Raw genomic sequence first — 15,588 nt, 5'->3', positions numbered from 1 at the left:
TTCTGAGCTGTTATTTATTACCCCTATTTGATTTTGTATTTATTACCCCGTATTCACCTGACCAAAAGTCTTGTTCCTCCTGCCACCGAATTTCACTAATTCCCACTATATCTAACTTTATCCATTTCCCTTTTAAAATTTTCTAACCTACCTGCACGATTAAATGATCTGACATTCCACGCTCCGGTCCGTAGAACACCAGTTTTCTTTTTTCTGATAACGACATCCTCTTGAGTAGTCCCAGCTCGGAGATCCGAATGGGGGACTATTTTACCTCCGGAATATTTTACCCAAGAGGACGCCATCATCATTTAACCATACAATAAAGCTGCATGCCCTCGGGAAAGATTACGGCTGTAGTCAGTCATCCAGACTGTTACCCCTGCAACTACTGAAAAGGCTGCTGCCCCACTTCAGGAACCACATGTTTGTCTGGCCTCTCAACAGATACCCCTACCTTGTGGTTGTACCTACGGTACTGCCATCTGTATCGCTCAGGCAGGCAAGCCTCGCCACCAACGGCAAGGTCCATGGTTCATGGGAAGGAAAAATATCTTTAAAACAAAATATTAATAACCCACACACTATGAAACAATACTGTAATTTATTAATAATACAGTATGTGTATAATCACTTACATAGAATTTTATTATAAATACGCTCCTACTAGCTCTCTGTGTCGTATGACGAACAATCATAGCTAAGAAACTTGGACAGGATATATTACTGTGAGACACGATCGACGAATTTCAGGTTCTAAAATCCGTACTTAACATCTGCTGAGGCAACAGGGGCACTTGGGAACTAGATAACCAACTAAAATCGAAATTAGCTAAGTTTCAGAAATGTGTTCAATTATGCTGTATTAGTGAGATCAACAACGAACTAAATCCGACTCAACTGAGGAGATTCATCACACTTCCACATGTCTGAACAAGTGTGAAACAGAACAATAACTTGCATGCATGACTAAGTGCAATTATTCATAAGGTTCCACATTTAACAAAAAAAAATCCTTTTATCACTCAACGAGCGATGAGAGCAAGACGTCAAGTTTGACTGGAGCTGAAATCTACAAATCTAAGATAAGAAATAACTATGAAAACACTGACTCACACTTAGACGCGCGTGCCGCGTCTCCCGGAATATTGCTGAGCGAACTCTTTTGGAACCCACGTGTCCCTTGCCTCTGGAAGTGCCCAGAGAACTCCCTATTGCGTGGTGTCAATCTGTACAAGAGCTCCGTTCATGGCGAACTAAAGTCTGTCTGCTACCTGGTACGTGATTTATAGCTTTGGCTATTCTCCAACACTAGCAGACTACTTTTACTCCCACATATCTAGGCACTGAATTTTATCTTGTACACTCTCATTCATGCTTTTGATTGATCAGGTGAGATCATGAAAGAACGAATATACTAACATGTTGCACATAGACTTATTGGATATGCGTGTGTGGCTCCGATAATTATACAAAACTTAGTGAAATGTGTAGTGAAATAGATATAATATACCTTGTGGGCACTATAGACACACCCTGCTGCTCATTTTTTCATGTAGTTTACAGTTTGTACCTAGAATTGATGTTCGTGAGGAGAGTACATTAAGTAAAATTTTAAGTAAAAGTATGAAGAGGCTCATGTAGAGACCATTTATCAGGCCGGCCGTGGTGGCCGAGCGGTTCTAGGCGCAACAGTCTGGAACCACGTGACCACTACGGTTGCAGGTTCGAATCCTGCCTCGGGCATGGATGTGTGTGATGTCCTTAGGTTAGTTAGGTTTAAGTAGTTATAAGTTCCAGGGGACTGATGACCTCAGAAGTTAAGTCCAATAGTGCTCAGCGCCATTTCAACCATTTGAACAATTTATCACTCAAACACCTCGTAGGAAAGATTGTGCAGGGAGTGGATTTGTCATGCAACGACACACTCAAGCCTTGCCACCAACATATAATTTGAAAAATGTTTGCAGATAAAGAACATCGACAGAGGTATATACGACAGACATTGAAAGAGAAACGAGAATAAACAAGAAAATGTTAAGCAAATAAGTGAGTAGGCAAACGGGCAAACAATGAACCAACATTTGTAGCTTAAGGGTAACTGTTTACAAGTTAAGCATTAGTTTCTGTGACACAGGTCTCAATATTTATATGAATCATGTTTTAAAATGGAAAACTGAATTTGCTTGACAAGACAATAAGATATTACAAAGGGAACGAAGTGTAAATGTGTCACAGCTGAAAAAATGAGTAAAATCAACATTAAGCAAAAAACTACAGGTAAAACAAAGTGTCGAATAACAGACGAAAACTGTTTGATTATAATGGGAGAATATACATGATAAGAATAAACAACAAAATTAACCTTTATGTGCGAAAAACGCACAACAAAATTGACATTTGTCTTATTTATCTCAGTTACTTCAAGGTAAAATGAAACACACATTACTACAGTAAAGTGTATGGTGGCTCAATGACGCAATGTTATACTAAAAGAAAGCCTTGAATACTGGTTTCACGGCACACAAGATGGACCTTTATTGCAGCACGTACACAGCAGACATTGAGGTAGCACTTTGTTGTGAATCCTTTGTCGGGAGAAAGAAAGCGGCAGGAGGTGTTCAACCTCGCAGCTGCTAGTACACCAGATCGTCTGTGTACAAGACGTGACCCACCTCTGATCCAGTTCCGTAGTCCTCTCGAAGACGGCTTGTGTGGGCCCTTTTTTTCTTGTTGCTAGGCATGCCAAGTGATGCCCTTAATAGTAATAATAAGTGTTCCGCGGCAGGTTCCCGTGCCAGGGTGGCACTTCATGAGCTCTTCTGCGTACTACCCTTGGCAGTAGCGAACCTTGCCCAGCCTCCGCGACGCCCCGCGCCATCCGCCACCATCGCTCTGAGCTGTCGCAGGAGTAATCCTATTTTTATAAAGGAACATGTTCTTGTAATTATGGAGAAGGGAACAGGGATATCCAATGTGTTTATTAACTACCAAAAACAATCTGACATAAAAATTGACAGATGTCAGTAAGGCTGAATTTGACCATAACTTAAACAAAACAACTCTAGTTAAGACACGTTATTTAAGACCCTTTCTATTCCAATAATTTAATAATACGTTTGAAATAACAGTGCACACACAGCGTCAGTTTTAAGTCAAATACTTAGAACATATTTATTAAAACGTAACTTGGGCAAACTTGCAAATTACTAGACTAGAGAACCTTGCAGAGCGAACCACGAAATTTTTCTAATGCCCATTGGCTTGTAAGATGGGCTTTTAGGGCATAAAAAGTTACAACCCTGTACAATGATAAATGTGTAAAACAGAAGTAAGGTCCAAGCTTGTACGGCAGAAGTTTAACCACAAACGGTGGAGACACCTGAGGGAATTAATGCTTGAATTCAAACCAAGAAGTGCCTCCGTTTGTAACCCCACATCGAGTAGGCCACCGAAATGTAAACCCAGCAAACACTACCGAAGAGGAACACACGAGCTCAGGTGAAGTCCATCGCCCGTAAGACAAACTTGTAATCTAAAGGGAAGCTCTGCGCCTTGGTTGCCCGCTGCCTCAGCTCACTGAAACACAGACCACACCGAACAATAGGAGGCCAAAGAAACTTTTCTTAACTTTAACAGTCAAGATTGACCAGTAAATTAACACCATAAAGTCAAGGCTAAACAACCACTAATTTCACTTGAAAGTCCTTTCTTTAAGTGAAACAGTACCTGATAAACAAACGCTAACAGTTGGAAATGAACCCGCTCACGAAAACCGACACTCACTAGAACTTAATGACACATATTGTCCACCTTAAGTGGGCCTGCAAAGCTCAACACGGCAACCTTTGGAAATAAAAACTCAGATTATCCGCAGATCACATATTGACACGGATTAACCGATATCGTAATCAAATGAAACACTAGCTAATAATAGCTAATGAACTAACGTTCTGCAAATACGTCAATATCATGCGGAAGTAGAGCACACGCTTTTTAAGACGCATCAAATGAAATCTAACACACATAACATCACGCGTCCGGAAACGTCTTACTATACCAAGAGCGATCACAATCACAGTTAACTAAGTGCTCTTAGTAATTAGAGTACTGAACTGGGTGTCTTGATGCTGCGGGGATTCTGCAAAGATCTCAGACCATCACTTCGCAAGACCTTAACAGCTTGTCCCTCCAAGGAAGCTGGCCCATCCACAGTTCACGAGGTTGCCGGACAATGCACAGCGCCGGCCAACTCAGGCCGCCTCCAGTATAACCACGCGATAACCGCCGCCCGGCCTCAGGCACGCCGTCTTCGCTTCTGCCCACCAGCCAATCGCCGACTCGAGCCGGGACCCCCTATAGGGGAACGCCTGCGCGCCCGCTGAGTGACGTCACGCACAGAGACTGGTGCCCGTGCCCGCAGGCCGTTTTGCCACATCAATAGACTGCAAAGGGATCCGGACGACGAAACTTCGTAAAGAAATGTTATATACCTCTCTCGTGAATTACAAGATTTCCTTTCTTAAATGACCCAGTTCTTTTGTCTGTAACTTATTTCTGCATAACTTTTAGCCCCAACGTAAAAAGTGGCTGTAATAATTTTCTCTATCTGAGGCAGCAAAACTCCCAAATGAATGGACCCATTTCATTGTAGCTGATTTTATTTTAAAGTTGCTTTAATGGGGATTGTCACGACTTTCCTGATGACAGTCTGGTTAGCCGTTCAAAGATCGTCGACTATACAAAGTGAAAGTGTTTGCCACCAGTGTGCTCTCTTCCAGTACCATTCCTAAACTATAAGTGCTGTAGTACAAATTGTAAATCTCGAAAAGACCTACCTAAACGTCTGCAACAGTATATATTTATCTTTTAGGGCTGACCACCTTTCACCATTCTTCCGTTTTGTAGTTTCTGTGGAAGACGACTTTTAATGACAAAACTTTTGATTGAAAGCCAACAGCGAAAGATTCTGGTACGCTCTCTCGGACTTTCTATCAGTTTTTTTGTTAATTATTGCATCATTTTGACGCAGGTCTAATGGTGTGGACGGCATTTTGCAAAGTAGCACACTGGTGGCTAACATTCTACTGACATTGTTCACTGTTATTGCCGCTACTTATTCGGTATGTAGCAAAATCTATCTTAAAACCTGGTCGAATGATATACTTGTGAATTAAAAAAATAAACACGAAAATCGGGCAAACAGTGGTCGAATTATAACAGCACCCCAAATAGAGGGGCACTGGTAATAAGCAGTTGTATGAGACGTTTCAAAAACCAACAATTCCATGAGAGAAATGTTCTACATATGTTTTAGTCCACCATTCAGCAACCTTGTATTCATGCCTTTTTAAATTTAAAGAAATTTCTCTTGTTAATAGGTTTTAAATGAAATGCCGTTCTAATGAATGATATGATATCTCTTCTGAGTTTGTGCACCTTTCCCTAAGAAACTTTCTTTCCATTAAGAAAATCTCACTGGCTCAAGATGAATATGCAATGGTATTGCCAGAAAGTTTTGGTAGGCCAGTAGAGATTTCATTGAATTCTCTTTTCTCCATAAGTTAACTAAATTTCAAACTATGTATTCAAATTACATCAGGTCTCAAATTACGGATTACCAGATTAGAATTTGCCTGCTCTAAACTGAATACCTTTGAAGAAAGAATGTTTCTTTACTAAGAAATACACACTTTTGAAACAAACTGTTTGCATTAATTACATGTAAATAAATGTCAACATAGAAGTAAGCTTTCAATTCATCTGTTGAGAAGTTTTATGAAGTGATGTGACGTGTGATGAAATAATTGTGAAAAATAAACACTTACCTACATTTGGCGTCAGATTTGGGCTGCACTCACCAGTTCTTAGATACTTCATCCTTCTGTAAGTTGGGGGAAAGCGGAGGGGGGTGGTTCAGCTCTATTTAGTTGCAACACATTAAGAGATCATCATTCCAAAATATATATACTGGTAAACTATTACAAACAGTTTTATTGTTTAGAAATGGAACACAAGTCGCATCCACTGACCATGCTGATATGAATGAATGTAAATGAAAGTAGAAAAATTATGTGTATGAATGAATTTCTTTCTTTCTTTTATTCATCTTCTGTGTACTATTCTTGTCAATAATCACTAAAACATGGAATGAGAAAAATTTTGGATTGTAGTGGTTCACAATAGAAAATTATAGATGTACAACATGAATACAATGTATGTACAAAATAATTAAGACTTATGGACACCAAATTAAAACATTAACAATAAGCACATTCTTGAGACAGAAGTTTCATAATTTTAGGAGTAATAATGATCATTTTTGAACAACACTAATTAATATATTGCTATTTTATAATCTCCAGGGTAGTATAGGAAGGTCTTTAAGTAACTGGGACACTAAGGGAATGCAAATAAAACACTGCACCATGAAAGCTGTGTAGTAGAAAAATGGCAATGCATGCAGACATTATATTAGGTCACCCTGTAAATTACAAGTAATTACCATCTGTAAGTGTATGTTATGTGGCAAAAACGTGTCAAGTGATGTTGGAATATGATTAGTAATGCTTAAGTTGGATTTGGACAAATTAATTAGATTAGATGAGTGAAATGCAACTGTGATAGGCTTAAGCTTTTTGAATACTCTTTTATAAACAAAAATATTCAACAATCTAACAAAAGGACATATCTGACAGTCCACCTCAAATGTTTTCCTTCTAAGTGAAGATGATCCAGCAAGAAGGCACTTGATGGCACACAGCAAGCAGCTATTTAAAGAGCTCAGTCATTAGTCAGCCTGAGGATTAGTGGATTAGTGGCACTCAGTAGTGCTTGTAATAGAAGTGAGAGCCGTTCCACAGTTACACTACTATTAAATGTGGAGACCTGCCAATCTTCATACACGAAGAAAGCTATTAAAATACAGCAAAGCCCTCCCCTACGAGCTTCTAGATGTCTAATGGTAGTAAAATATTCACAAACATGATCGACAGAAAAAATGATGAGAGAACAACAGTTATAACAGCTGCAGAAAAAAGTAGTAAACTCAGAAGGAAAAAGAGACAGTTGTCACAGCGTGCACATCTGTACTCACAACAATCACATTAGTAGAAGACAAAGTAACACTACATGAAATCAGAATTTGTCTACTTAAGGAGTGCATAAATGCTATAGTAGCGTCTTCAACAGTAACAATTAATGAATCATTACAAATTGGCAGATTTATCACACACACCACAAGCTAAAGTAATAATTTCAGTATACAAAGAAAAGTGTTGCAGTGCATGTAGAAAACTATAGACCAATTTTGCTCTTGTCTTCTATTTATAGAAGAATGGGAACTATCACCAAAACGGATTACCCTTGTTTGCAGAAAAAAGTGGATTCTGCTATAGCACAGTTTGTGTAAGTTGTTGTCAAAATAATACAGGAAGGTGATCAAAATGGCATTGTCTTGGCTTTGTCAAAGGGATGTTGGGCCATATAACTTTATTACACAAATTAGAAATACTATCAATAAGACGTGCAGCAAAGAAGTGGTTTTTAGGTTTCACATACTACGAAGATTACTATTGGTCCTCTCTGCCTGCCACAGTACCTCCCCTCCCTCCCCTCCTCCTCCCTTCCCACCCCCTCCTTGTATGAATCATTCACCACCCAAACTTCAACTGAGAAAGAATTAGTGTATGATTCTTTATATTCAAGATTAATATTTTCGACAAAAATTTCAAGGTAGGCTAACTGTATGTTAAAATATTTATATAAACTCTCAGCCATAAGTTGCAGTATGCTAAGTTTTATTGTTTGACTAGTTTCAGATTAACCCAAGTAGTTCAGCTTAAGAGGCATTTGTTGATGTGGCAATATTACTGATTACAGGTTTTGTATTAATGATTTAAAAAGAATATAAGACAAAGATTTCAAAAATATGTCATAAGATTTTGCAGTTTTCACTGAGTGTTTTTTGAAATTTTTTTCCATTAACATTTTTACAGTAGTTATTTAAAAATATGTTCGCACCAACCCAAACAACACTTCATTATTGCCTGGGATGAATGTCCATTGCAGCATAGCCCATCAAATAATAAAAAGTCATTTTATTGAAGAGTAGTAAGTGCTACTGAACATGCAATATCACGTTGATTCTTACAGATAAGAAAATCTCTTTCATGTTCTTTGAGAAGTTTGCGTAGACAAGCATATTTAAAATAGCGTCTGATGGGTATTTTATTCCCCCATGCAAGTCTTTGTATGAAACTAAAATGTTCGTTTATTGGCAACTCCTTTTCAAATACAGTTTCATTAAGGCAACTCTCACACTTCAGCTTCTTAATTACTGCATGAGCACAGTAGCCTACAATGAAAGTTAAAGACGTTGCAACATATTTCACTGAAAGAACATCGTCTACATTTCTATTGACTTCTATGTTTAATGTGTCTGTTTCTTCAACTTCAGAAAACAATATATTTTATGGCCCCTACTGTGATACAGCTATAGGAAGGAGAACAGAAAATTAAGCACATTACACTTTGAATTCTAAGCTTCTTTTCTTCTTCATAGAGTTGTGTCACTGAAACATTTGATTTGGAACCTGCAAGCTGTCTATACTTTCCAAAACGCCGCTCAAGCACATCTGTTTGAAGCTTGGCTGCGAGTAAATAGCTCATACCTAGCTCTTCGGTACAATATCGAGCATTTTCTACAATAGCACATGTTGTATGCTGAACAGCATACCCACCTTGTGTTTCCCTTAAAAGATTAATTTCACATTCATGACATCAAATCATTTTGTTATTATTTGAATGTATTCCGCTATGGACGGTGCATGTCTCTAATCAAATTTGTCACTAGGTACCACAAGGCCCTCCGAAACATGTCGATTGAATATCTGCAACACTAGTTTCATGCTCTGTTTTTCTAACGATGTAGGTCAAAGCGGTTTGAGAGACAATGTGTGACAGTATATTACTAAAGATCTGGAATCTATGTCACAAATTTTTTTCGGCGTTTTAAAAGAAGCTACAGAAAGCTTATTTTCTTCCACTTCTTTCCTAACTGGAATGAGGATAAAACATATCTTTACCATCATTTTCTTGGTTCAACCACACATTTTTTTATGCATTTAACAATACGTATGGCATCAGTTAAAAAGAAAAGTGGGCGATTAGGATCAGATGCATGTTTAAAAACTATATAAACTGCTTTATCCGCAGAAAACGTGGACATAGTTTTGCTATTGATTTTTTTGTTCTCAGTTACCACACAAAAACCATATAGCCTATTAGTTCAAGGCCATTTATTATGGCCAGTAGCACACCATAAAATACATTAGATGAAATGATTTTCACCAGTAAAATGTGAACAGCATGCCTGTACACAGACTTGACACTCCGCAACATAAATGCAAACGCTGAATTTGCAGTATGTTTCGAGTTACATGACACGCACAAAACGCTATGTCCTTTATATTCCAAATAAGAATTTAGATGAATTTCATCTACACTCAAAACAACATCGACATAATCGCTGTTCAAGTACTGGAATTTCTGTCTTGCATACCACAGGAAACTACTTCCCCCTAGCCTTTCGTGAGATGGATTCACATTAAATTTGCTGCAGATCCTACGCAGAGTGCTCGGATGTGGCATTTTCATGAATGAACTGCTACGTAAAAATTTATAAGCATGAGACGAAATCGAAAATAGCAAACAACACAGCATCATAAATGTAGAACTAAACATATGATTAAATTTCTGGACATTTATGAGACTAACTTGCTCATATATATAAAGTCTACCATCACCTTTTCACTCTCCTGTTCACTGTCTTTCAGCACCACGGAAAGTCTTACACTGTCTCTACAATACTACCTATATAAGTTTCTGAGTGCCCACAATCTGTCTCTGAAAACTCGTGCAGTACACTGACAATTTCATGGATATTGGTTACAACTACAGGAAAAAATCTTTTTCCTAATGTCTTAATTTGTACATCTTTCTTAAACAACGAATCATTTAAATTTCCATCTACAAGTTTTCTTGTTATCTCCAAAAAACACACAAAAATTGCTGTTTTTTTTCAATCACATTCCACTCATTGGGCAATTCCACTTCCTTAGTACGTAACATCAACTCTTCTGAAGAACTGAAGCTGAAAGTATTTTCATAGCCCTGCTGTGACACTAAACTATATAGTAACACTGCAGCTAACTGCTCATTTTCAAGCCTCTGATTTTCTCCTCTGGCACGTCATGTCTGCTTTCTTCCTTTGAAAGGTAGGAAGGACACTTTGGGAGCAGTGATGGAACTCCATCTGGTCTCAAACGTTGTTTTCGAAGGGGGCGCTTAATAACTGACCAGTCCTTTCACCCAGAAATTTATGTTTCCCAAATAACATCATCCTTGTGGAAGTGAACAGGACATACCCGTAATTAAAAATGACTAAAAAATGAAAAAGGTGCCTACAAGTGAATGTGACGAAAATATTAATAGTGTGAAAACAATTTATGTATTTAAAGTTAGTTTCTAGTTCTAAAATACGAATAGACTCCCAACTGAAATGCAGAGGAATACTAATATGATAAATGTGGCCATGACACAGTACCTCCATAAAGTAGTAACACTCCAATATCGCAACACATGCAGTCACACATCATGGCAACAATCTCTTCAACAGATGGTGAAATGAAGAAAGTATTTGCCCCATCAATATTTACAAACGTTGACTAATGTTTGTGGCATAGTTCAATAATAGCGATATTTTTTAAAAAATAATTTAGCCTTTAAGCTCATATATTCACTAGAGGGGTGGGATTTTTGCTTAATCTCTTGCTCTATTGCCCCCGCTCCCAGCCCCCCCCCCCCCTCCCCCCACATACACACACACAAACACACACCCCTTGGATACACGAAAGCAATAGAATAATTCAAAGTAATTCTCAGACTGTGTATCCTGTAGAAGTATGGTATTGCTTTTTATGAGATAATCACTGTTTTGCTTTTGTAATTCAGCTGCTATTATATATTATTCAAAAACAGTGTTAATCGCGTTTATTATTATTATACCGCCAGCCAGTTCCAACCCGACGTAGGGGTCATCTTCTGGGCGTTTATAGTGTGAAATTATAGATATCCGTCAGAAAGACTCCATTATACAACAGCCAAAATTACGTAAATTTAAAATATTACGTAAATTTACGTAATTTTAGCTGTTGTATAATGGAGTCTTTCTGACGGATATCTATAATTTCAGAGTGTAAACGCCCAGAAGATGACACCTACGTCGGATTGAAACCCGTTGGCGGTATAATAATAATAAATGCGATTAACACTGTTTTTGAATAATTGATTAATCATACTAATCGCTGCTTCATCTCCACAACCATGATGTCCAAAAATGCTATTATGTATTCGATATATCAGTTCATAACTTATATAAAAACTGACAATATAATGAGCTAATACATTGCCTGTTATGTACTACCCATTAGGCTAAACATGAAGACACAATTGATTTCAAGTTCTTTAGTTGTGTATCTATAAGACAGCTGTGTAGGGCACTGGCATGTATCTGAAATTCCAGACCCAGAAAGTAAGAATTTGTAAAATACACAACTATTTTTAATTTTTTTGCATGTTTTCACAGTTTTTCCCTTTGCATTTTGTGATGGCCTATTAATCCATTCATATGCTCATTTATTTCTCCTTTCTATGGTCTTAAAGCAATATATTTATTTGTGCATTGTAAAGTCGAAAGCTTACTATATTCACTAATACCAACATTCCTTGAAGTGAACTTCCAATTCCCATCAATAATTTATTAAAAACAAGTTACTGAGACACTGCTTTTACTTAATTTTCAATTTCTAGGCACACCACATCCCTTGTTTTTGAACAGGCTACTTCCTGAAGACTTTTACAGCAGAAAGAAACAGAACTAAACACTAGAACCAGAATATATCGAAAGTCGTCTTTATCTTATGTGTATGTACTTAATCACAAACCGACTTTTATTCCTAACAACAAACAGTACAAACAGTAAGTACAAAGATGTACTGAGATATTTAACTACTTCAGTATGACTGTGTTTAGGCTATACTGCTTGAACCTGCTGAATACAGAATTCATATAACCTAAACCAGCTAAACTGTTGAATCACCAGGAGAAGGAAACGAAACACTGTCTTCTTCGGCACTTACGCAGTTAAGATCTGATATATTAGTCAAAATGTCGCTGACCTTCCACACTGCGAAAGTTTCTACTCGTTGTTAGCACACTTAATTTCTTTTAAGAAATAAACAAAACAAATACTCACTCTTTAACTTGAAGAAGGAGTAAAGGTATCTCTGCAGATACTTGACAACCATATCTTCCTCGTTGCTTCATCCTCCGGAAATTTAAACACAGTTGCTTTTCGGCCACCGTCGTAAGTTCTTCTACAATTCGTTACAGAGCAACAAAACTGCATTTTGCAGGCAACGAAATTTTCACAGGCAAGAAAAACAGATCACCAGTTTAGTGTACAGAAAGTAAACATCCAAATCACGTACACTAACGCAGGGACACCATTCACTATAACAGTAAACTGACGTGAAACTATCCGCACGACTGTTCACAAGCACTGTTCCATGAAACTGTTGAAGAAGGAACTAGATGTGTAGCCATCTTGTGACGTCACGCACTACGTGGGCAGACTTCTTTTTACATGGGGTGCTGCTCGAGCACCGCCGCCTTGCGTTCTGAAAGCCTTGTTTTTTTCTTTTTTCTAGCCTCAGCATCCTGTCTAATGTTCTTCACCGCTAAGTCCATGATTACTTGGAGCCGGAGCCTCCACTTTTCCGGACAGGAAACTGCCTCTTTGATTTTACTACGCGTTTCCTTGCATTTCAGTACCGAGATCTGGGGTAGCATGATCGATGTGTGCGGAAGTTTTCTGAGTATGTCCTGAAACGATTTAAGATGTGTGTTCCACGTTTTGTGACTGCTGCGACAGTAAATCTTACAAGTTCCCTTATCAAGCATTCCGCTGGGATACAGCTCTGTTGGCACACTGAAGTGAATGTCGGCTTTACTTTCGAGAGAAAATGCGAGCTATCGTCTGAAACTATCCGCTTCCCCGGCCCTTCTTCTCGTAAAAAGTTGTTAGCTAAAGCCTTCGCCACAGTTTTTCCTTTTGTCATCCTCAGTAGTGTACAGGAGACAAACTTGGACGTTAGTTCCATAGCCATCAGTACATAAAGAAAGCCTGGCCTAGAACGGATTACTAGCCCGTACAAGTTGACAGTGGCGATGCCACACAGTTGTGTGGGCAGTACTGAGTGGAAAGGTGCAGCGTACGTCACTGAGGCTGGTTTGGCTCGCTGGCATGGTCCGTGTAGTCTAACGATATGGCGTGTTCGTCTGAGTATGTCGTTAAAGTAGCATGTCTCATGGTGTTTTTTGAAGCTCTTACTTTGCGCTGAAGATCCCGTAACTCAAGTGTATGTATCATACCAATTTGTACATGAGTACATCAGGACTTGCGAGTTGTCACCGTGTATCGTCTGGACGATGTATTTTAAAGAGAATGCCGTCTCACTAAGTAGAAATGACGAATCGCCATTTTTGTTTAACGTCTATCAACACCTAATGTCTGTCCTGCTTGTGTGCAATGTTCCTGAGGCAGGCTCTCACAGCATTTTCTCCAGCTGCCCCTTTTAGATATAAGAAGCTGAAGTTTTTTCATCATCACCATCTTCTGCATGTACTAATCCTACGGGTACACCTGAGAGGGTATCTGCAATGATGTTTTTGTCTCTGTGAATGTACTCCACTGTAAATCGGAACTCTTAGAGGTAGAATGCCCACCGTGTCAGTCTCTTGTGGGATAGCTTAGCGGTCTTTAAATATTGGAAAGCTCGGTGGTCGGTAAGCAACCTAGTCGTTCGACCAACAGGGCAACGGCCTTGTCGCAGTGGATACACTGGTTCCCGTGAGATCGCCGAAGTTAAGCACTGTCGGGCGTGGTCGGCACTTGGATGGGTGACCATCTGCGCCGTCATGCGCTGTTGCCATTTTTCATGGTGCACTCAGCCTCGTGATGCCAATTGAGGAGCTGCTCGACTGCTTAGTTGCGGCTTCGGTCAAGAACACCATCGTAACAACGGGGAGAGCAGTTTGCTGACCTCACGCCCCTCCTATCCGCATCCTCCATTGAGGATGACACGGCGGTCGGATGGTCCCAGTAGGCCACTAGTGGCCTGAAGACGGTGTGCTTTCGACCAATAGGGTAATACTAGAATTTGGTAAACCCCCACACAATTGCGAGCGCCAAAAATTCCGTGAGAGAGTAATTTCGTTCACAGAGCGTGAGCACCCTGTCAGCGAAAGAAATCATTTTCCAAGAGGATGGATCGGTGATGTCCTCTAGTTTGAACAGAATGACATGCAAACCAGAGAATGAACTGTCAGTCATGACACAAAATCTAGCGACTGGTCGGGGTGTGCAAGAATCGGTGCCTTGACTAATGCCATGGAGCGTTTTTCTAGTCAGGGCACGAAGACGTGGTAGAAATTATATAGTTAGAGAAAACCGCGTAATTGTTTTTTATAGGTTAGAGTTGTGCATTCCGCAATCTCACAATTCTTGTCGGGGTCAGGCTGTATCTCATCTGCAGATACGACGAGTTCCAGGAATCTGCCGAATTGTGACTTGTCTAAGTTCACAGTCAATCCCACATGTTCAAACGCTTCCAATAATCGATGCAGTACTTCATTGTGGACAGCCCATGACTTCACCGCCACGAGAGTGTGATCCACATAGATTCCTATGCCTGTTCGTAAGTCTGTAGGAATTCAGGTGTTCAGGCATCTAATACAAGCAGCTGACGATATGTTTAGCCGAAACGGAAAGCGTCTGAACTGGTAACTGTTCGCATAAATATATCTTGTACACTCTCATTCATGCCCTTGATTGATTCAGGTGAGAGCAGGGAATGTTATACATATATATATATAGTGCACATATATGTATTAAATATACGTGTGGGGCTCCGATAATTACCAGAAACTTAGTAAAATGTGAAGTGAAATAAAGATAATATAGCTTGTATCCACTATAGACACACTCAACTATTCAGTCGTTTTTTAAGTAGTTGGCAGTTTACGCCCAGAATTGAGGTGCAAGAGGTGGGTACACTAAGTTAAATGTTAAGTAAAATGATGAAGAGACGCATGTGGACACCAATTTGATATTTCTAGTGCAGGGAGATAAAAACAACAATGGTCTTAGCCCACTGCTTCACCCACGGAAACTGAGTTTATTCTGGTATTTCACTCCCTGTATTTCTAGTAAGACACGTATCCTTCAGACTCAACCTACTCGACTATTTTGTGTCTTTTGTCCGCCAGAACTTCGCATTGGAAGATTAGATGTGGTGCAGTTTCATCTTCCTCACCACGTAGTCCACACTTAGTGGCTTTTTACTCTACATCCATCCGGTGTAGATGTTATATGTAGTTCAATGGCCAGTCATAAGTTCTACGATGAGTTTGATCTGTTTTCTGTTCAAGTTAATTATTATAGAACTCCTATTGAAATACGGATTC

General features: G+C 39.2%; 1 pseudogene; it reads left to right on the top strand.

Annotated features, from left to right (window-relative positions):
* Window positions 1-13,936: 13,936 nt before the first annotated feature.
* On the top strand, window positions 13,937-14,054 carry LOC124621152 (annotated as a pseudogene).
* Window positions 14,055-15,588: the final 1,534 nt, after the last annotated feature.

The sequence above is a fragment of the Schistocerca americana genome, chromosome 6 (assembly GCF_021461395.2).
Source record: "Schistocerca americana isolate TAMUIC-IGC-003095 chromosome 6, iqSchAmer2.1, whole genome shotgun sequence".
In the NCBI taxonomy this organism is placed as follows: domain Eukaryota; kingdom Metazoa; phylum Arthropoda; class Insecta; order Orthoptera; family Acrididae; genus Schistocerca; species Schistocerca americana.
The sequence above is the reverse complement of the archived record's forward strand: the minus strand, read 5'-3'. Positions and strand labels throughout refer to the sequence as shown.